The sequence below is a fragment of the Lepidochelys kempii genome, chromosome 25 (assembly GCF_965140285.1).
Source record: "Lepidochelys kempii isolate rLepKem1 chromosome 25, rLepKem1.hap1, whole genome shotgun sequence".
Taxonomy (NCBI): domain Eukaryota; kingdom Metazoa; phylum Chordata; order Testudines; family Cheloniidae; genus Lepidochelys; species Lepidochelys kempii.
The window spans coordinates 9,370,277-9,392,243 of NC_136404.1; the positions used below are offsets into that span (position 1 = coordinate 9,370,277).

At 50.9% G+C, this 21,967-nt stretch overlaps 1 protein-coding gene across 3 annotated transcripts in view; it reads right to left on the minus strand.

The window, feature by feature from the left end:
* Positions 1 to 21,967, minus strand: part of LINGO3 (leucine rich repeat and Ig domain containing 3) — a 109,523-nt gene that overhangs the window by 62,663 nt on the left and 24,893 nt on the right. For 2 of the 3 annotated variants that reach the window (XM_073324102.2, XM_073324104.2), the window contains exon 2: positions 12,418 to 12,526. The gene's annotated coding sequence lies outside the window, so the exon portion shown is untranslated. The remainder of the gene's footprint in view (positions 1 to 12,417; positions 12,527 to 21,967) is intronic. The other variant, XM_073324103.2, reaches the window with a different exon arrangement.

Sequence of the window (21,967 nt, forward strand, 5' to 3'; positions counted from 1 at the left end):
TTGACAGCAGAAACCACAACAGCAAAGTTCCAGACATCAGCTCCTACTGCCAGAAGATGCAAACATGACCCTCGAGTCAAAGCTAGATTCTTATCCAGGGGCAATCTGTTGTCCCTCCCCATCCCTAGCTTCTAGAGAGAGCTTCTGCCTCCCTTCCACCTGCTCTCTAACTTACTTACCTCATCTCTTCGCCTCCCTCTCCACGCCTGCCATGGTCTCCTGCCTGCCTTCATGGGTACCAGTTCTCTTCTCCAAGCACTTAGGCTTGCTTCCCCCTTGCCTTGGAGCCCACAGATCTTGCAAAGGAAGTTGTCAGCTCCTCCCAAGCATCAACGCAAGCCTGCTTTTGCTGATTACCCTTGTCCCAACAGCCCGCCACTCATTGCAGGTCAGATTACAAGATCCAGTAGCTCTTGCCTGACAACTCCAAATGTCAATGCCAGAGGAGAGGCGCATTTGCAGGGCAGCCTGGCTGGTGCCCACTGGAAGTGAAGCAGTATTCTCCGAGCATACTGGAGATGGATGGCAGGGCATGAACAGCCCTTGACCCCAAGGTGGCCAAAGCATAGCCTGTGGGCCAAACTCTATCCACTGGGTTCCACAAATGCAACTCCTGGAGAGATTACAGACCCCAGCACACAATGCGGCACCTTGGTCGGCGAGGAAGGGGACTGGAATCGGAATAGGGCATTGCACGGGGAGTGCTGTAGATTCCACAGGCCACACACCCATGCGGAAGATACAAGGCTATAGCTCATGGGCGTTAGGCGCCATTGGGACCATTGTCTGGGCAGCGCTCATTTCACACAATTGCTTTGCTCAAGCCTTTCTCAGGGGTGTTTCACCCAAATGGGGTCAGGCTGCACATACGAGGGTAAATGGGACAGCTGTGAAAAGGTCTCGTCTTGCACAAGGGCCACGCTGTAGTACCTATCCACTGGCCCAAGGGGTCCCTGCACCTCCCATCACATCACCTTGGGAGTATTCCATGGCCTGGTGCACAATACACGAAATACAGGAAAAGGATGATTAAATAATCACAGCAGAAAGCATACGCTGTAATTATCCCCCTTTCAGAAGGCTGATTAATGACAGGCCTCTGCAGCATGCATGCCAGCTCAACGTCCTACCTGAAACACACTCATCTCTCCCTCTCCTGAGGCTGACGGCTCACGGTTCTGCTAAGCCTCAACAGGCAGGTTTGGCCCAAGCTGTTCTTTCCCGGATCTGGCACAGGAAGTGCGGAGCTTCCAGCGGCCAGGGAAGATCCCTGCCATGTTTCTGATCAGGGCTTTGTAGCAAACTCAGCAGAAGCAGCTTCCCACAGAGTCAATCCTAGGTACCCAGGATTTGCCATAGCAAATTAGACCTTTCATCCACCCAGGCCAGTGTTTCACTTGCGGCTGTATTCGATAGCACCACTCGTCCATTAAGCCCCATGTCTACCCATAGGCGTGTTGGATTATAGATTGGGCCCAGTGCATGCTGGGTCAGGACTCTTTGGGAGATGTGACAGGTCTGGGTATTTCCTGCCATATCATAGAATATCAGGGTTGGAAGGAACCTCAGGAGGTCATCTAGTCCAACCCCATGCTCAAAGTAGGACCAATCCCCAATTTTTGCCCCAGATCCCTAAATGGCCCCCTCAAGGATTGAACTCACAACCCAGGGTTTAACAGGCCAATGCTCAAACCACTGAGCTATCCCTCCCTGCCAATAAACAGGACCAGTTCCCAATTTTTGCCCTAGACCCCTAAATGGCCCCCTCAAGGGTTGAACTCACAACCCAGGGTTTAGCAGGCCAATGCTCAAACCACTGAGCTATCCCTCCCCCTTGGGAGACTTTACTGAGTTAAGTTTAAGCATCTTTGGGGTCCCTTGTATTAAATGGATGGGGAGGTGGAGAGATGTGACAGATGTGAGACCTGGGGGTTCAAAGGACTGTACTGAACAATGGGCCAGACAAGAATGGACTCTTAGAACAAAAAAGTGTGAAGTGGTTTTCCTGCGGAATATCTAGCGCAGTGGCTCTCAACCTTTCCAGATGACTGTACCCCTTTCAGGAGCCTGATTTATCTTGCGTACCCGGAGTTTCACCTCGCTTAAAAACGACTTGTTTACAAAATCAGACATAAAAATATAAGTGTCACAGCTCATTATTACTGAGAAATCGGTGCCTTTCTCATTTTTACCATACAGTAATAAAACAAATCAGTTGGAATATAAATATTGTCCTTACGTTCCCGGGTATAGTGTATAGAGCAATGTAGGGAGCCAGGGTGGCTCCCCTCCGAACCAGAGGGTAAAGAGCCACCCTTTGAGCCTGAGTGGGCGGGGCCAGGCCAAGCTTCCGCCAATCCCCGGAAGGGGAAGGGTGGGACAGGAAGTACAAAGGGTGGGGCCCTCTGCCCAGGGGGGAGAGCACCAGGGAGGGAGACAGACACAGGCTGCGGGCTGCTCCCTCGCGATCCTGTTGCTGACCCAGGCGAAGCCCTGGGCAAGGAGGAGCCTGACCGGGGGGAAGGCCTGTGGCAACCAGGGCTGCCGGCCGCTGAATACCCAGAGGACCTGGAGGGGCCTGACTGCAGCCCGGGCCAGCGTGAGACCGATACCGAGGGCGAGCGGGGGTGGCCCGCAGCGGAATACCCGGAGGAACCGGAGCTGCCCGCAGCGGATTACCCGGAGGAGACGGAGGATCCGGAGCTGCCCGCAGCGGAATACCCGGAGGAGACGGAGGATCCGGAGCTGCCCGCAGCGGATTTCCCGGAGGAGACGGAGGATCCGGAGCTGCCCGCAGCGGAATACCCGGAGGAGACGGAGGATCCGGAGCTGCCCGCAGCGGAATACCCGGAGGAGACGGAGGATCCGGAGCTGCCCGCAGCGGAACACCCGGAGGAGACGGAGGATCCGGAGCTGCCCGCAGCGGATTACCCGGAGGAGACGGAAGATCCGGAGCTGCCCGCAGCGGATTACCCGGAGGAGACGGAAGATCCGGAGCTGTCCGCAGCGGATTACCTGGAGGAGTTGGAGGGACCAGAGCAACCCGCCTGAGAGAGACCGGGTAGGAAGTAGCCCAGGGGCCCAACTACACCGTGGGGTGGGTGTGTTTGGTCAGTGGGCGCGGACTGCCCCGCTGACCCAGCGGCGGGACCTTTGCCTCCCGCCACTGTCAGGGCCCTGGGCTGGAACGCAGTGGAGTTGGGTGGGCCTGCGTTCCCCTACCCCGGCGCTCCCCTGCCGGAAGGGCGCGCGACTGACTCCGGCCGGCGCTCCCCTGCCTGAGGGGCGCGCTACTGACTCTTGCCGGCACACCTTCCCGCTAATTCCCCAACGCCCGGGAGGTGGGGCCGAGGCCTGCCACGGAGACCATTGCTCTCCATCGCCCCTAGGGGCTCAGAGGACCGACCGACACCCGTCACAAGCAATATAAACAAGTCATGTCTGAAATTTTCATTTGTACTTACTGGGCTAGAGATTTTTATGTAGCCTGTTGTAAAATTAGGCAAATCTCTAGATGAGTTGTGTACCCCCAGGGGTATGTGGGCCCCTGATTGAGAACCACTCATCTAGGGGGAGGAGAAGAGGTCCAGCTCCTGAGTCAGCTGTCCCCTCTCTTGGGTACACACCCCCATCACTCTCTCTCTCCTGACCAGGGGTTTTCCAGGCTGCACAGTTCCCTGCCTAAAGCCAAACCACTTAAAAGGCTTTGCTTTCTCTCCAGAGGTTACAAACACTGTAGTTGCTCATAGTTACAAGGTACCAGCCAGATCTTCTTAAGCAAGCACAGTTATCCTTAAGGTGAAAGCAGCCCAGAGAACACATTAAAAACAACGAAAGGAAACTACACACATGCTAAGCAGCTTACCAGAGGTCACCCCAACTCCAACTTTGGGCTCTGGCAGGTGTCAGCCCTGTAAAACCCACAGCTGGGTCTTTCCCCGAAGTGACAAGTTCATAACGGCCCCAGATTCAGAGCAACCAGGAATAGTTCAGTCTTTCCTTTCTACAGCGTGGACCTTTGATCTTGGCCTCATGTAACAGCTGATCAGCAGACAAGCTTCAAAAGGCTGGGTTTATGCATCGCCGAAGGGGAGGGGGTGGGATTTGGATTCTCCTGCCCCTAGATAGTCCCCAGCAAAACCACTTAACGTTTTTTGTTCCTAAAGGCCATTCTCATCTGGCCCTTCTTCAGTGGGTCTCACATCTCCCCTCTCCAGAGGTTAATACAATTCCGGTCCACAGTAATACATAAACCTTTCCTTTAATGCAGTGGACTCCAAAGAAACTTCAGCTTCACTCAATAAGGTCAATAAAGGTAGGGCAGGAAATTGTCATATCTGTTGAGCTGCCCATGCTGCATCTTTAACACTAGTCCGAATAGATTATTGCTCGTTACCACTTGCCTTGCAGTAGCTCCTAGAAGCCCCAGTCACGGCTCAGGGCCCCACTGGGTTAGGCGCTGCACAAACACAGAATAAAAGGACGGCCCCTGCCCCTGATGACAGTCTATATAGTTTCAGAGTCACATCACCAGCTTTTCTTGATGGTGGAATCATGGCTTTCAAACTCTTCTTGAAGAACTCCTGATTTCTGATCCCATTTTTCTGTCTTCATTTTTCCTCCCAATCAATTTGCCCTGCATCATAGACCATTGTCAGATGCACAGCGGTCTGGGGATACAACACAGCCAGCAGCTTTCAGTCTTCACCAAGCGAGACGTTCCTATTACTTAACTTTTAAAGCCCCCTTCCCACCCTCTGGGCCCACCACACACACACACATGCTTCTTAGTAGAGGTGTATATGTTTGAAGGAGACTGTCTAGCTAAATGGCATCGCTCAGACCTAACTCCAGTTCTGGATCTGATGAGGTGCAACCATAGTAAAAGGGAATTCCCTACTGGACAGAGCATTTCACTGAGGATACCAGGGTGCTCCTGCCTCTGAGAGTACCCCAGATTGGGTGGGGAAACCGTGGTGGTGGTGGGGAGTTTTTTGGACTCTGTATGGAGCTGGACATCGTCCGAGAACGTGGCTGGGAGAGAAGAGTGAATAGCTTTGGAAGCAAGCTTGCCAGACTCCTGCCTAGTGGGCAGAGAGTGCTGGTGGCCTCTGGGCTGGAATGTTCTGGAGAACAATGATCCTGGATGGAGGGAGAGTGGAATATCAGAGTTCCAGAAACTTGTTCGGTTCTCTGTGCATTTCAGCTCCAGTTAGGATCAATCCAGGGCTCAAGGCATTTATTTCAAAGCTGTCCACAGTGGTTGCATTTAAAGTTTTCTTGTCCTCCCAAGACCCTGGGAGCAGCCAGTGAAGAAAGCGAAATGCCATTACAGGGGAAAATAATGCCTAACGTTGCCCCACAAACCTTCATCCCCAACAGCAGCATCCAGTCTGAACCACCACTACTGGGTCATCTCAGTCCCCCAGAGGTGGGGCGAGCTGAGGACATCTTCCCAGACCATCTCTGAGCGGCATGGAGTATGGATCCCAGCTCAAGGACAATCCGGACAGCCGTGGGGAACAAAGCACAGCGGTGTGCAGAAAAGCAGGCAGCCTCAGGGTGTTTGATTCATTTCCAGGCGACTCCAGAGAGGTGAGCATAGAGATCCCAGGCTTTGCAGACGGACCCAGGACTGGCTACTGAATCCTGCCTCAGCGTACAGGGCCGGACTAGGTGACCTCGAGGCCCTTGCAGCCCTGCGTGACTATGATTCTATGAAGAACACAGTATTATATCTGTCAAATGAGACATGAAACAAAGTCTGATCTTCTAAGAGTGACACTTTTCACAACATGCCGTGTATGGTGGTTAGGTTAGACCAGCGGTTCTCAAACTGTGGGGTCATGACCCCGTTTTAATGGGGTCGCCAGAGCTGGCATTAGACTTGCTGTGGCTTAAGACCCAAGCCCAAGCCCCAACCCCACTGCCCAGGGCCAAAGCCTAAGGGCTTCAGCCTTGGGTTGTGGGGCTCAGGTTATAGGACCTGCACCTGGGGCTGAAGCCCTTGGGCTTGGGCCCCCCTGCCCGGCACTGTGGGGTGGGGGGGTGTTCAGGCGGTTTCAGGCTTCAGTCCCCGCTCTTGGGGTCATGTAGTAATTTTTGTTGTCAGAAAGGGGCCAAGGTGCAAAGAAGTTTGAGAAACCCTAGGTTAGACCCATTGTCTTGGTCAACGTAACACTGTGAAGGAGGGCTTTGCGGCACTCAGCCTCACTTTCCCCTTTTCTCGGGGCTCCTTTAACCTTCGCACAGTCTTTCTCATGGCTAATGCCAACCCTACCCAGGGCTAGTTTAATAAGAGAAAGTTAAAAAAAAAAAGAAAGTCCTCAGGGTCCCCAAATAAAGCCCATCCTCACAACACAAAAGGTCTTATGCATCTCTGGGGTCTTCTGCCCCATCCAGAGCTCTTCTGCTTTCCCACTCTGCTCTGCAGGAAGCCACCACTTCAGCCCTTGGTAGCCAAGCTCAGCCCTCTGGCTCCTTGGCCCACACCCTCCTCCCAGTCTCCTGCAGCTCTACCACAACCTCTGCCGGGGCTTCCTCTTTTATAAGGCTCGGGTTCCTTCCCTTAAGCCCAGTTGGGCAACCGGTAATCAGATACAGGTGCCCTGGACCCACCCCCGCTTCCCCTCTTAAAGGGGCCAGTCACGCTGTGACAGTAAAATTTCAATTTGAATAATACCCCGTGCTCCCTCAGTTCCCACTGCGCCTTCAGCTGGCGACAGCATTATTCTCTACCTCCTGTTGCTGTGCGCGGTTAACCAACAGCTCTGTTTCACCCCAGAGGGGGCTGCATTTCACTAGTGGTTCCAAAATGCTGGACTCAATGTGAACGATCAGGTAGCCAAGTGCTTTGGGACCCAACTGGCTGAAATAATATTTGACACTTAAATACCGGTCTGTAGAGGAGAAGCTGTTAAAGCTATTGCAACCCTGGAGCGGAGATTCCTCTCAGCTCCTTGGAGAGGCCTCTACTTTTTGCTTGCTTCATACCCTCCAGCCTTGAAGCTCCATCTCAGCCTAGAGGGTTTGTAGCCTCTGCAAGTCTGGGGAGCAAGACACCAGCCCCAGTGCTCAGCTCCTCTTGTCCTGTGTTTGGGGCAGGAACAGACTGGGAGGGAGGGAAAAAGTGTCTTCTAGCCCCCTGTGCTTTCTCTGTGTCTTAATGCAGCCAGAGGCCTTTCCCGCTCCCTGTCCAAGTAACAGCATCCTTTGGGCAGCCATAATTTTTCTCTGCTTCCCATGACCCCCATGAGAAGTACAGAATAGCTGTAGTACAGTGTGCTCAGACCATCCTCTTCCTCACACCTTTATACCACCCAAGAGATGTAAAGGGGCTTCAGTGTGGATGAGACTTAAACCCACTGGGTTTAAGGGTGACTTAAATTCTTGTCTCTTGCATGGTGGCACAGAGTGTCGCTCCAGGCCCAATGGGGCTGGCCCAGTCAGGAGGTCTGGACAAATGTGCCAGGCTCTCCTTGACATGCAATAATGGTTTCGTCCCATCCAAATCTCATACACGTGGAACGCAATCAGTCCCTGCGTTTTACCCTGCTCCACAGTGCGAGGGTGAGAGGTCGCTCCGTGAAATTTAGGGCTGGTAAGTTTAGAACATATGAAAGGAAACACTTCTTCACACAGCCTGTGGGACGCACTGCCCAGAGGGGCCAGAGAGTCCAATACTGGGGCTGTGTTTCTCAAGGACTGGGGACTTTTAAGAGCAATATTATTGACAGCAAGACATGCTAGGATCAGTAACTTCAAGCTTCAGGGCATCAGCTGGTCAGGAAGGAATTTTCCCTCCCACTATGCAGCCTTGCACAATTTGCTAGGGGACTCGTGGGTCATTTCAAAGCATTAACCATTGCGGGAGGCAGGACACTGGATTTAAATAAACCACTGGGCTGATCTGGTGTGAGGAGTCCTCTGTTCCTTTAAGACAGACTCTGCGTGCACTTTCCTGTTATCAGTAAATCACCCTCACGTAGCAGTGCTGGCCCAGAAGCAGCCATGGAATCCCTTGTGACTGAGATGTCTGAAGGACAGCTCGGGCCTATTCAATTTTAAAACTTCTAAATACTAAAAAAATATAACCCAGCCACCACCACTCCAACCCCACGCCCAGAAGCAATGACAGACAAGCCAGCAAAAAATTCCCTCCTGACCCTTAAGGATGGCCAGCTCCGTCCCAGCAGAAATCTGACGCAGGTCCTGCTAAATTACTGAAGTCCACAGACGCTTAAAGCTCCTAATGCTCCTCAGCTCCTGCTCCTCAGCTGGAATCCTGTTCGCTGCCCTTTACCAGTCGCATTTCATTGAACTGCTCTGACATACATTCCCTCTTCGCCTAAACCTGCGGCCCCGACTTCCGGGCTGTCCAGCGACCTCTAATTGGCTCTAAAATGTGTAATAACTGAGCTCAGCATCAGTTCCTCCTCTCCTCTCAGCCCCTGACTGGGATAAAATCCCTGGCAGGATGTTTCTGAGTAATTAAGATGGCATGAGCCTTGAGGCCCCAGACTAAGGCCCTATGTGATTCAAGCACCACGTAGGACAGAAGAAAAGGAGGAGGAAGAGAACCCTGGGGTTTGGATTGGACAGTTCTAGAGGAAAGGATGCAAAATTTTGATCAGGACCCAGGACTGGAGGGTTTCAAAGCAGTGGGGCCATATTTCTTTGAGACCATCCCCCACATGGTCAGATGTTAAGGGCCTTTCGGTCCCTGACCCAGTCACGCCTGGATTGATGCCCCCACCAGTTGGACGGGGCCCTGCCAGGAACAATTTGTACAGTGGGGGTGCTGAGAGCCATTGAACCAAACGGTACACCCTGTGTGTTATGGAAACCACTTACAGCCCAGGGCAGCGTTTGCTCGAATTATTCCCACCCATGTGCGGAATGAATTTTGTTATGGGCACCAATATGGAGGTGATGTGTGACACCGGGGATGGGTTGGGACTGTGGGAGGGGCGCGTCTCCCCCCGGCCGCAGGAGGTCCGGGCTGGGTTGGGGCCGCGGCAGGGGCACGTCTCCCCCGGCCGCAGCAGGTCCATGGCTGGGCTGGGTTGGGGCCGGGGGACAGGCATCTCTCCCCACTGCAGCCCTGAGTGCCTGCACAGCCCTTAATAGTCTGCTACACGGCTGCCCAGCTTAGAGGAAACTTAGGCCAGGGGTGCGGCAGCACCCCCAGCACGCCTGGTTCCAGCACCTCTGGGCCCTGCATTCGATCTGTGGCATGGTGAAAAGACACAGATTGACAAAGTGACTGACCCATAGCACCAAATTTGGGAACTCCATTGATAACGGGGCAGGTCCCTGCAGACTGTTTAGTGCAGGAGCCAGCCCCAGGATGGGAACCCTTTTCAAAGGAGAGAGACACTCTGTAGCCAGTGGCAGCAGATTTATCACAGAGCTCACACGTGCTTGGCGCCTCTCCCATGGATGGGCTTTGCTCACTCCCAACATTAGTAGGCGGGTGCCCCAGCTTCCAGCAATTCAATCCAGCCCCGGCATTATCACAAAGCTCAGAGCCTACTTTGCAGAAAGCAGATTTACTTGGCCTCATTCACTTCACATGCGCTCCAATTTTCTCCTAATGCACACGCCTCTTCTCCCGCCTTGCATGTACCACACAGGCAGCTCCAGCAACCTCTGTGATCAGAGGAACTGCAGGAAAAGATTCCAGCCGCCTGACGGGGACCTCTGCATGGCTACTCCGAACCTACGGGACATCCACTGCAATGACGATCGTAGCATGGCATAGTCCCCTAGCAGCCATAGATCCACCACATGCAGGACACAGACCACTCTCGGTCTTCCCAGGCAACTCCTATTGATCACAGGGGACACATGCCTATGAAATACAACAACATCTACAGACACTGGCAGGGTTCAAACCCCACGGAGGCGGGGAAAGTGGAGGGGGGAGACTTGGGGAAGTCCAAATTTGGGCTGCATAATACCTCTTTCTTATCCAGCACTTTACAAAGGAGATATGTACCATTATCCCTGTTTGCACGTGGGGAAACCGAAGCACAGAGTGGTGACTTGCCAAAGATCACCCACCAGACCAGTAGCAAAGCTGGGACTAGAATGCAGGTCGCCTGAGTCCAAGTCCAATGCTCCGTCTACTAGGCAATACTTCCACCCACTAGATCTCAGAAGATAGCTGGTTCCTGGACTGCTCTGCAGCGGGTACACTGGATTGTCTATTAGTCCATTGATAAGGAGGTCTACTTGACTATGGAAGAGTCTCCCAAGGGAAAGGGTGTAACCTCATTGCTTGAGACATTTAAACCCAGTCTGGGCAAAGCCCTAGAGAATATTCCACACAGAAGAACTTTGCACTGGCTCCACTTACTCCTAACTGAGCGGTTTCTAGGACCCTAGGACAGTGCTGGGACTTAGGTTTCCTCTCAGCACGAGTAGAGACTGCACGGATTTCTGAGATGGGAAGCAGGGTTTGCCATGCCCAGCGGCTTGCCTAGAGGATGGATGCTTTTGCGTTCCCACATCGGAACAGAGGCCACCAAGCAATATTGCCCCAACCCAGCATAATGACGGGTGCAAACTCGGGGGGTGATGATCTTGGAAACCCACCTGGCAAGAAGCAGCCACATGGCATTGAAACTGGGACAGACTCAAACAAGATGGGTGAAAATCCTCTCTGTGTAGCTGGACATTAACACCACGCTCAGCATCCCCAGGGCATCTAAGCACCCAGCTACATTCCTTGGGGTGGGGCCGAGCGTCCCATTCACACTAGATGCCCTGAGACCCATGCTACCAACACCCTCCTGAATGGGACCCATCACCCAGCGACCCTGGCAATTGGCCTGCTGAGACCTGGAGACTCATTATTTTGTTATTCCAAATAATAAAGGAAACAAACAACCTGCTCCCGCAAGGCTGCGGAATCAGCTCCGTCAGCTCCAGCTCCCCCGCTCCTAAGGGGGCCGGAGCTGGCTTCTATCTGGATTGATGTTCCATCAGAGCGTTAGGGTGTCGGATTTGGAGGCCTGTGTGCACTCCCTGATAGATCATCATTTCAGCTCTGCTGCAGACAGAGCTCGGTGGCTCTCCAGCTTGATCCCAGAAGAGGCACAGTTCCGGGTTGTTGCGAGAACAAAGGATCTCACAGGTCACCAGGATTCTTTAAAGAGACACTGTTAAGGTGGGGAGGCCAAGAGTGGGGGAGAGAGGCTTGCTTTATAGATGGATTTGTAACGCATGCCAGATGACCGCTCTGGAGAATTCAATCCGGAACATAGGTGTCTGAGCCAGGAAGTCCTGAGTTCTAACTGTAATCCTGCCATCCTCTATGGCCTTGGGCAAGTCTCTTAACTCCCCTGCCTCCGTTTCCCTATTTGGAAACTGCGGCTGATGCGGCTCCATCTCGGGCTCCATCTCTATGGCACAAAGGAGGCCGCATCCATACAGCGGTGTGTAGTTACACGTGTCAGCAAAAGGCTCTGGTGGGAGGAGGCAGAGCCCTGCTGTCAGAGCCTTTCCTCACTGCCTTCCCCTTGCCAGAGGCTTTCCCCACTACAGGAGCCTTTCCCTGGGGCGTGGAAAGGCTCCACAGCAGAGACCTGCTGGATAGCTGCGGCGGGGAATGGCTCCAGCCGCTGGGAGGCAGCGGGGCACCACGCTGCTAAAAAGAGCAGTGTAGACAGGGGAGGTGCTGGTTGGGCTGCAGAGAGCTGTGTAGGATACAAACACACACACACACACACACACACACAGAGGCTTCCCTTGTCACTCGCCTGAGCTGTGCCTCACCATCTATGCTGCCATTTCTACTGGTGCCAGGGTGGGGGTGAGGGGGTGTACTCCACATGCCGGTGTATGGAGTGTAGACGTACCTTCAGCAGGCATTAGGGGAGTTGACGGGTGTCAGAAGAATTAGCTTGTCTTTGGCAAGCTCTTTCAGCGTGGAAAGCAATGATTAGTACTTTTCACATTGCCAGACAGGAGCTAAGGTGCAGCAGTATGATCCCCTTTGCCACCTGGGGAAACTGAGGCACAGAACTTAATGGACTTGTCTGAGGCCACAGAAGGAGCCAGGGTCAGGACCGTGATTAGATTCATAGATTCACAGATATTTAGGTCAGAAGGGACCATTATGATCATCTAGTCTGACCTCTAGCAGACCAGACCCTCAGCATCAACCTCTGTCCAGCCACAGACCAGGTCAGGCTCCATCCAGCCAATTCCCCGAGCTCTCCACGGCTCTGTAATCTACAAGAAGCCTAGGAGATCATTAATTTCACACGACCCAAGCGCTGGGTCGTTGCTGAGCTCTGCCATCCGACGAGTCTATGAGGAGAGGCAACGGAACCACACGAGCCATCACACTCCCGTCACGGGGAGGGTCAGGGAAACGCAGCCCGGAGGCCCTGCAAACCAGCCACTCACTCACTGTTCTGCAGCTCTGAGCCCGCACCAACATCTGGGTCCGTTGGGGCACGTGGGGGCTGGGAAGCTTTACACGGCAAATGTTTCTGCACAGCAGGTCGGGGATCCTCTGGAGAAAGCAAGAGACAAAAAAAATAAAATAAAATAAACTACAGCCGCCAAACGGGGGGGTTCTGAACAGACTTCTTGGATGATCATCACGCACCAAGGTCACTGCCTCTCCCAGTGGAAAGGTAATCTCCCCTTGAGATGCAAGATGGTTCTGGATCTTACCCAGGCCCTCTCAGATCTGCCCATTATGGGTACACTAACAACAATCCTGTTTCCGTAGCATTTTTTACCCTGAAGGATCCACTGGAAACGGAAGGGTCACTGGGCCCTGCACCGAAAGGCTCTGGGTGGAGCGCACCAGCTGCTTCGCAGCACACAGAGAATTAAGGGTGGGAAGCGAAGACGAAGAGGACGTCCACGGAGGCTGTGAGGCAGAAATGTAGGAAGGCAGGATGCACTTGCCCACACTGGGGTTTTGGCCCGGGTGCTGGGGCTAGAACCCCTGCTTCAGCCACGAATGTTGAATGACATCTAGCCAGGACCTCACATTTTCCATTGCATCTGAAGGATGGCACTGCTTACCAGCAGGGCTGGCCCTAGTTCAAATGGAGCCCCAGGTGCCCTCCCCATTTGTTAAACTTTTGAATACCTGCCCTTGGCGTAGTAGGATTTTATGTTTGTATTTTGCATAATTTAGAATAAAAAATAAAGAAGAATAAAATAATAATGTAGCATGTATTAAATGTATTGATGGATGATTTAACCATATCCTGCCGGCCACCCTTTTTGAATAGCAGAAAGGAATGGCCTAATATGCCACTGGCAGAAGGGCAACCACCAGAATTCCTTTGTGTTTGGGCTAATTTCAAGGCAGTAACAGACCTTTGAGGGTCACCACTTTGTTGTGGGTTTAGCATTTTAAAATAAGTAAAAGAATGCCGGGATTGTTTTCTTTTGCATTGCAACTTGATGTTCCTGTTCAAAATGTTCTGTGTAAATTAATTCTGTTTTGTGTGTGAATGAGGAATGTGTGTGTTAAAAGAGAAGTGTAAAGGCCAGGGCTGAACCAGATGGTCTAGGGAGGAACCGGAGACAGACGCAAGGGCGCCCGGAGGCTGCAGCACGCCCCTATTGAAATGTCAAAGAAAAGCAGATTGACGACTCTAAAAATAAGACAGGCGCCTATCAACGGGGACAAAATAGCTGTAATCAAAACCAGCATGAAAGAACTCCCTAAAACAATAAAAAAAAACAAAATAAAAAATAAGAAAAACTATTTAAAAAAAACAAACACTCATCAAACAACAATTGATTACAGTGTGACAGTGCAAAACTCATTGGTCCCTATGAAGGAAAATCACTATATAAACAGGGTGCCTTGCCATGAAACTTTGGGTTTGTCCTGCCAAAATTTCCCCTGAGCATCATGTCACGACCGACGGAACCCGGCTCCTCCCTACCCTTGATCAACCTAGCTGGCCACTAGATTGATCCAGACTCTGGACTGGTAACTATAACATCAACTGGCAGGACAGTGCGTGCGTGTGTGTGATTGAATGCATATGCTCATTGTTGTATCTTCAATAAACACGGTGTATTGCCTTTGCCCCTAAAAAAGATCCCGGGTGCTTCTTATAAGCATAACATCCTGGCGCCCTGAGCCCAGCACCCGCCCCAAGTCTGGCACTCCAGGAAGTCACCTGGGTTACCTGCCCCTAAATCCGGTCCTGCTTATCAGCACCACGCTACTTCAACACTGGCTCGGAAGGAAAAGCACTTCCTACCCAATCAAGCCCCCCAGTTCCTGAAGCCCACTTCCTGCAACTTCCATCCAGGTTCTAATCCAGCCTAAATGTGCTGAGATTGCAAGATCAGACTAGCTCACTTGGATCGCAGTGGCCCTGTCTGGAGTAGAAGTGATGCATCTACGTTGCATATTGCCACTCCAGGCCTGCAGGCTAAGAAGCCCCTTCATGCGACATGCATTGGTACGGCTTTACTAGAGTATTTATTAATTCATTGGATTCATCGCAAACTCACTTTGTGCCGAACAAAAGGTCTCATTCATTGTAAATATCTTCCTTCTTTGGATGGGGAGCCCAGCTAGAATCAATTTCTGTATTACAAATGGTCCCAAACCTAGGCTACCTCTCTGAGCTTTCACACAGCTGTTTTATTCAGGCTGTGAATGAAAAACAGTGACCTTGCTTTGGGGTGTTGGCCGGGGAGCCGCGCACCCCTCCCATCTCCAAGCCCTCTCTCCTACTGGTCCCTCCTCTCAGATCTGCAGCACGTTGCCGCAAGGAGCATCAAAGGAGGGCGGAAATGTAAAAGGTGGGTAAAAAGATCGCCTGTGGGATTGAGAACACCTTGATAACAGAAGCCCTAACAGCAGTCAAATAAATCCTAGCCTCCTCTTTCGCAGATCTAGATCCAACAGGGGATTCGTAGCTGAATGAGAGAGAAGCTGAAACCGAGATCTGAAGATACAGTCTATAACCAGCTGTATGTGTTTTCCTTTTCTACAAGTGAATTTAGTACTGGGGAAAGGTGCCAGACTGGCAGCCCTGCTGAGAGAAGGCCTGGCTCATCCTGAGGACACTGACAGGTCACATTGGCGGTGATCTTGTGGGGGGTTTCACCTTCCTTTGCAACACAGAGTGAAGGTCGCTTACCAGGATCATCTGGACACATCTCACTTCATCAATTCCCGGCAACTGGTGCACCATGCTCCCTCCTATTCTTTGCCTATGGCACTCAGTAGTTTAGTCTCCTGAGGGCTGTAATCCTTTGGTCTAATTCTGGTTGTTGGGCTAGTGGGCGGGTAGCTGGGTGGGATTGGTGGCCTGGGAGACACAGGAGGTCAGATGAGATGATCTGCTGGTGTCTTTGGGCCTTAAACTCTACGGCAACATGGACATATGACAGCGCATGGCAGGCAGGACAAACTTCCCATCCCCGTCTCCTCACCCATGTGCCTCGACACGCAGCTGGAGAGCCCACGGGTAAGGGAAGGAGTTCACTTTCTGTGGCCCATTCAATCCTTGTGCCACCAAACTCTGCCAGCTGCAATGCGGGCTCGCAACACCCCGGAGATCCACTGGGTTTCCTAGTCACGCTCCTGACTGCCCTCTGCAGAGCTGGGGCTGGGAAGGGGTCTGCCAGGCCACTACAGACCTTGCCTTCCTCTGCCCAGCACAACTGGCTCTGTTCTGCTGCCGTTAGCCTCTTCAGAACATCAGAACGGCCACACTGGGTCAGCCCAAAGATCCATCTAGCCTAGTGTCCTGTCTGACGACAGTGGCCAAAGTCCGGTGCTCCAGACGGAATGAACAGAACAGGGAATCATCAGTGATCCATCCCCTGTCCCCCATTCCCAGCTCCTGGCAAACAGAGGCTAGGGACACCATCCCTGCCCATCCTACCTAATCGTCATTGATGGCCTGTACTTTAGCTGAAGGATTGAGCCCATTTTATTAGACTATGAATGAGGGCCACGGCGCTAACAAGCCCCAACATCTGCAATTACCTGGGACTCCTGCATGGCTGGCGAGATCTGCTAGGCACTCAGATCCCGCCTTCAGCACGGAGTATTTTAAAGTAGCCTATTCCCACAGCCTGCCTGCGTTTCACATATCAGCTACCCACCTGAAAACTGTCTCTCTCATGCCTCACTCAACCGCCTTCTCCTGGAACAATGAGCCGGAGGTGGCAAGCTTTACCCACCCCATAATCAGCGCTGCGGCAAGCTGCATTACACTCCCAGAGTCGTGACTGCTGACTTCTCCCCTCCGTGGGCTGCACTTCCCAATGCACCCCGGGAACAACTTGCTCCCCGGTTTCCCATTGGCTGGCTTTTTTAAAACGAGGGCTTCTGGTGACTGGGGAGGAAAATAGTGGGGAAGAGGAGGTAGGAGGGGGAAATAATCAAATAGCTTTTTGTCAAAGGCAAAGGGACGTGAGCTGAAGTGTCAGCTTCTACCCAAGCTGGTAAATGCCAAGCCCATCCCTATTCTTGCCTGGTCTTGTCAGCACTACCAAGCTCTGCAAAAACGGAGTTAACGTTCATTACTTGCTAAGCGCCGATGTGCTCAGCACTGCACGAGATACCAATAAAGACAAGCCCTGCCCTAGTTCTGACACCATGGACTCCAAGAGGCCCCTCAGGGAAGTGTTCTTCTCCTGAAGTGATGGGAGCTACATAAATACACCGACAGATAGACAGAGCACATCCATGCTTTCTACCACTCCCATGTGATTGCCCTCCGCTTGGTTTTAATTCAGTATGATGGCGATGCATGAGAGATCAAATTCTCCGCTGGACTTCGCTTCGCTGACGTCAATGGGTCGGATGCACGAGCTTAAAGTTAAGTGCTTTGCTGAACTAGGATCCCCCTCCTCTACCACAAATGCTGCTGTGCAAAGTTTCTGTGTGGCAAACTCGCTTGGAGATTAGCTGGGGAAAAAAGAAGCGTTATTTAAAATTCTCCACACTGGGCAGCATTGGCAGGTCAATCTTTCTGGTGCAGCTGACTTGTCAAGTTCAAATTTCCTAAGAGGGGGGAGCAGCACTGGGAATTGGGCATTGGACCCCCACCACCATGGGCCTCTCTCCACTCTCGGTGCCCCAAATTGTCTATGGCAGGGAATAGGAGGCCTAGATTAGACTCTTCACTCATGTTCAAGGTGCGGTTATTTTAAAAACCTATGGAAATTCTCAGACAAAAAACTTTGTTAACCTCAAATTCTAGATGTCAAGTGACATTAAAAATACAAGCCAAGAATGTTATCATTAACGATGCCTAAATATTAAAATAATAGAATCATAGAAGATTAGAGTTGGAAGAGACTGCAGAAGGTCATCTAGTCCAACCCCCTGCTCAAAGCAGGACCAACCCCAACTAAATCATCCCAGCCAGGGCTTTGTCAAGCCGGGACTTAAAAACCTCTAAAGTGGAATCTCCTTCCACCTCCCTAGGTAAAATGTGGGGAGATTATTCGTTAAAGTCACTCAGAAAAGATCCCAGTCCCTTAAAGTTCATACATTCCCTTTAAAAAAAAAAGACATAAAAAAACGGTCCATTAGACATTCTCCAACCAACCTTAACTTTGATCCTACTGCCTTTGTGCTCTGTTTTTGTGTGATACAGTAGATGAATGATTTGTCTAACAACTATGATACGATGCCAAGTGACAGGATTTTTATAAGGAGACTGAATGAATCAAAAATAGTTGGCAATTTGAGGAACTGTACGTTTTGCAGCATTAGGTGTGAGACTATACGTTTCAGTTACATACCATTGATAGATACAAAGCAACGTGGCTTCTGTACTGTCTAAATAATGGGATAATTGAGATACACATTTGATTGGAATGCATCTGTGGGATCCACCTCACAGCCCATTGTTTAAGTGTTTCACGGCACAGCTGTCAGAACACCAACATATGTGACTGTAACTGCTGAGAGTATTCTGAGGCTTTTCGACCTAAAAAGTAAGTAAAACTGGAAAAGAGAAGTATAGTTTTTTGATAGCTCAGGTCAGAGTTGAAGCTGCTTTGGGAATGTCTAATGCAAACATTAACGTGCCGCATTAGCAAACTAAACACCTACGTATTTTACCCTTCTCTCCCCAAAATCACATCTGAACAAAACCCCTGGAATGCTCAATGCAGAGTCAATTCCTGCTGCTCGCTACCCCTCTTCCCGCATTTGTATGTTTTCTACCTAGATCATAAAGTCTCTGGGGCAGTGACCTCGCCTTCAGACCCTTTTGCACAGAGCCTAGCACACAGTTAGCAGTAGGATAATGCCACAATAACATCTTTACAAGAACACCTGAATTTAAGTGCATTAGACTCTCCATATCCATTACTTTGACTGATTATTTCCATGCGTTTGAATGATTAGGGTCTCAACTGTAATGTTCTTGGTAGATATTTTTGGTAACTCATGTCTCCTAGCAACCTTAAACTTCAAGTTGACTAAGTTTGTTGTCTGGAAACCTATTATAATTTCATCTGCCTTTGAAATGGGACCCAGAAGCACTTTAATACATGGATTAAAAGAGTCACCTGTGGTTTCACATATTGATCCTTCAGCTCTGTTGCCGAACTGTTATTTATTAGCTCGATTCCAGTCTTAGAATCATAGAAGATCAGGGTTGGAAGAGACCTCAGGAGGTATCTAGTCCAACCCCCTGCTCAAAGCAGGACCAATCCCCAACTAAATCATCCCAGCCAGGGCTTTGTCAAGCCTGACCTTAAAAACCTCTAAGGATGGCGATTCCACCACCTCCCTAGGGAACCCATTCCAGTGCTTCACCACCCTCCTAGTGAAATAGTGTTTCCTAATATCCAACCTAGACCTCCGCCACTGCAACTTGAGACCATTACTCCTTGTTCTGTCATCTGCCACCACTGAGAACAGCTGAGCTCCATCCTCTTTGGAACCCCCCTTCAGGTAGTTGAAGGCTGCTATCAAATCCCCCGTCACTCTTCTCTTCCGCAGACTAAATAACCCCAGTTCCCTCAGCCTCTCCTCATACGTCATGTGCCCCAGCTCCCTAATAATTTTCGTTGCCCTCTGCTGGACTCTCTCCAATTTGTCCACATCCCTTCTGTAGTGGGGGGACCAAAACTGGACACAATACTCCGGGTGTGGCCTCACCATTGCCAAAGAGAGGAGAATAATCACTTCCCTTGATCGGCTGGCAATGCTCCTACTAATACAGCCCAATACGCCGTTGGCCTCCATGGCAACAAGGGCACACTGCTAACTCATATCCAGCTTCATATCTTAGGCCAGGTCTACATTACAAACTTACATTGGTATAACTACATCGCTCAGGGGTGTGAAAAATCCACCCCCCTGAGCAACGCTGTTATATTGACCTTGTCCCTGGGGCAGACAGCGCTGTGTCGATGGGAGGGCTTCTCCTGTTGACATAGTTACCGCCTCTCCTGGAGGTGGATTAGTGTCTTCACTGAGGTACTACAGTGGTGTTTCTGCATCAGTACAGCTGTATCATTTGACGTGTAGACCTGCCCGCAGGTTCTTATTGAGAGAGGTAGGGTGATTTCCTGCAATATCCTCATTAAACCCGATTGTATTAAGTTTATGTATTATTGTGGGTCAGGATTGTATGTACCTCTCTGGAGGGAGATGTGATGTGAGGTCTGTGTGTTCAAAGAACTGTACTGAAAACATGCCAGACAGGATAAGAAGTGTGAAGTGCATTTCTTGGGAAATACCCAGGGGGCAGTGAATGTAATTTCCCCCACCTCTGGTTATGCAGAAACCCAGCCTTTGGAAGCTAGGCCCTGAGGAGTGGGTCATTGTTTGCTGGTGAACTGTTCCTGGAGACAAGATCAAAGGCCCGAGCTGTATAAAGGAACAGCTGAACTGCTAACCCGGGGTTCTGGTGCTGAATCTGAGACTGTTTTGAAGTTGTAACCACAAGGAAACCCGGTTGTCAGACCTTCAAAACCCACATCTACCAGAGCCCAAGGTTGGAGTCGGGGTGACCTCTGGGAAGCTTTTTAGCATGCGTGTACGTTCTTTGATTGTTTTTAATGGGTGCTCTCTGTAATGCTTTCACCTTAAGAATAAATGTGCTTGCTTAGGAAGAGCTGGGTGGTATCTTGTAACTGGGTAGTTCATAACCTCTGGGGAGAAAGCAAAGCACAGATGCTAGCCTGTTGAGACCCCACGGCTGGCTGGGAATATTATAGCGCAGGCAGGGAACTGTGCAGCCTGGAAAAACCCTAGTCAGGAAGGGAAGAGACGTGGTTCTCTGCCCAAGAGACGGGACAGCTGAGGAGGCTGAAATGGGTGCCCTTGGTGGATCACGAGTGGGTAACACAGGTACAGTTGACCTGAACTCTTCCCTTGTAGCTCCCCCTTACTGTAACATCAGAGATCCCTGCAATCTTTAATGCACTCCAGCGAGGCAAGGCAGGGCTTTTATCCCCACTGTACAGATGGGGAACTGAGGCCCAGAAGGACAAAGGGTAGGACTTTTAGCCTGTCTCTCCCCACAGCCACAGCCGGGAGAGACTATATCCTCTCCTTTCCCTGGTGGAGGAAGAACACATATACCAAACGCTGCGCTAAGGCAGTCATACGTAGGGCTCCATCCTGCTCCCGGTGCAGCCAATGGCAAACTCCCGTCACTTCAGTGGGAGCAGGGCCAGATTCACGGTGACGCCACCGCCAGTAATGTCCTGCAAAGACAACAGCTGCCCCTCAGAAGAACTCAGCTGGCGCTGACATTAGTTGACACCTATATAGACATGAACAGGCCTGACATGGTCCACCCCATAGAGGGAAATAACAGCTATACACACAATCTTGTTACAGACCTAACCACCTCAGTTAAGAGCTAAGAAAGCTCCCACTCCTCTGGTCCTCCAGGAATGCCTCCAGCGAAAACATCCAGGGCTTCTTTATATATCATAAAGTAGAAGAGAGAGAGAGAGAGAGAGAGAGAGAGAGAGAGAGAGAAAAGAAAAGAAAAGAAAAGAAAAGCAGAAACCCCTTTTATTTCCATTTGCAAGTACTTTAAATCAGTGGCTCACCGGCTTCCCAGACTCCTGTACCCCTTTCAGGAGTCTGGTTTGTCTTGTGAACCCCGAGTTTCACCTCTTTTTAAAACGACTTGCTTACACAATCAGACCTAAAAATACACAAGTGTCACAGCACACTAGGACTGAAAAATGGCCCACTTTCTCATTTTTACCATATCATTTATAAAATAAATCGATTGGCATACAAATATTGTACTTACATTTTGGTGGATACTGTATTGAGCAGTATAAACAAGCCATTGTCTGTACGACGTTTTAGTTTGCACTGGCTCGGCTAGTGCTAGTAGCATGTTGTAAAACCAGGCAAATCTCTGGATGAGTTGCTGTACCCCCTGGAAGAGCTCTGCCTACCCTGAGGGGTTCACATGTACCACGGGTGGAGAACCACTGCTTTAAAGGGCAGCGTGGGAGGCTGGAAAGTTGCATGATTTTTAGGAGGGACACAGCATGCAAACAAAACGGTCTGTGCACAAACCCCCTCAAGTGGAAGAAAGGGGGAGATCAAGAACACCTGGGAGAAAAAACTGCTATTTCAGCGGAATTAATTCAATGGGGGAAGGTGGGGAGGGGAAGTGGAGGACAGAAATTGAAACTGTGGTAGGAACTCCCCTTTAAAGCATAGCTGGTCATTGCCAAAGTAGCACGAGGCCATTTCTTCCTGATAATTCAGCTAACAGTGGGATCTATTGGAACGTGGAATGACTCTCCCCTGGGAGGTGGTGGCAGTCCGATTGCTTAGGACTTTTAAAACTAGACCGGGCAAGGCCTTGGAGAATCTCCTGATTGGGGATGAAGTGGAAGAAACAGGCAAAACCGAGCGTTGCCAACTTTACCCCAAGCCTGGTGTTCTTTAGTGTTTTCCTTGAAGTCCCAGCTCTTGGAGTCCTGTGCTGGCACGTGAATCTCTGCTTTC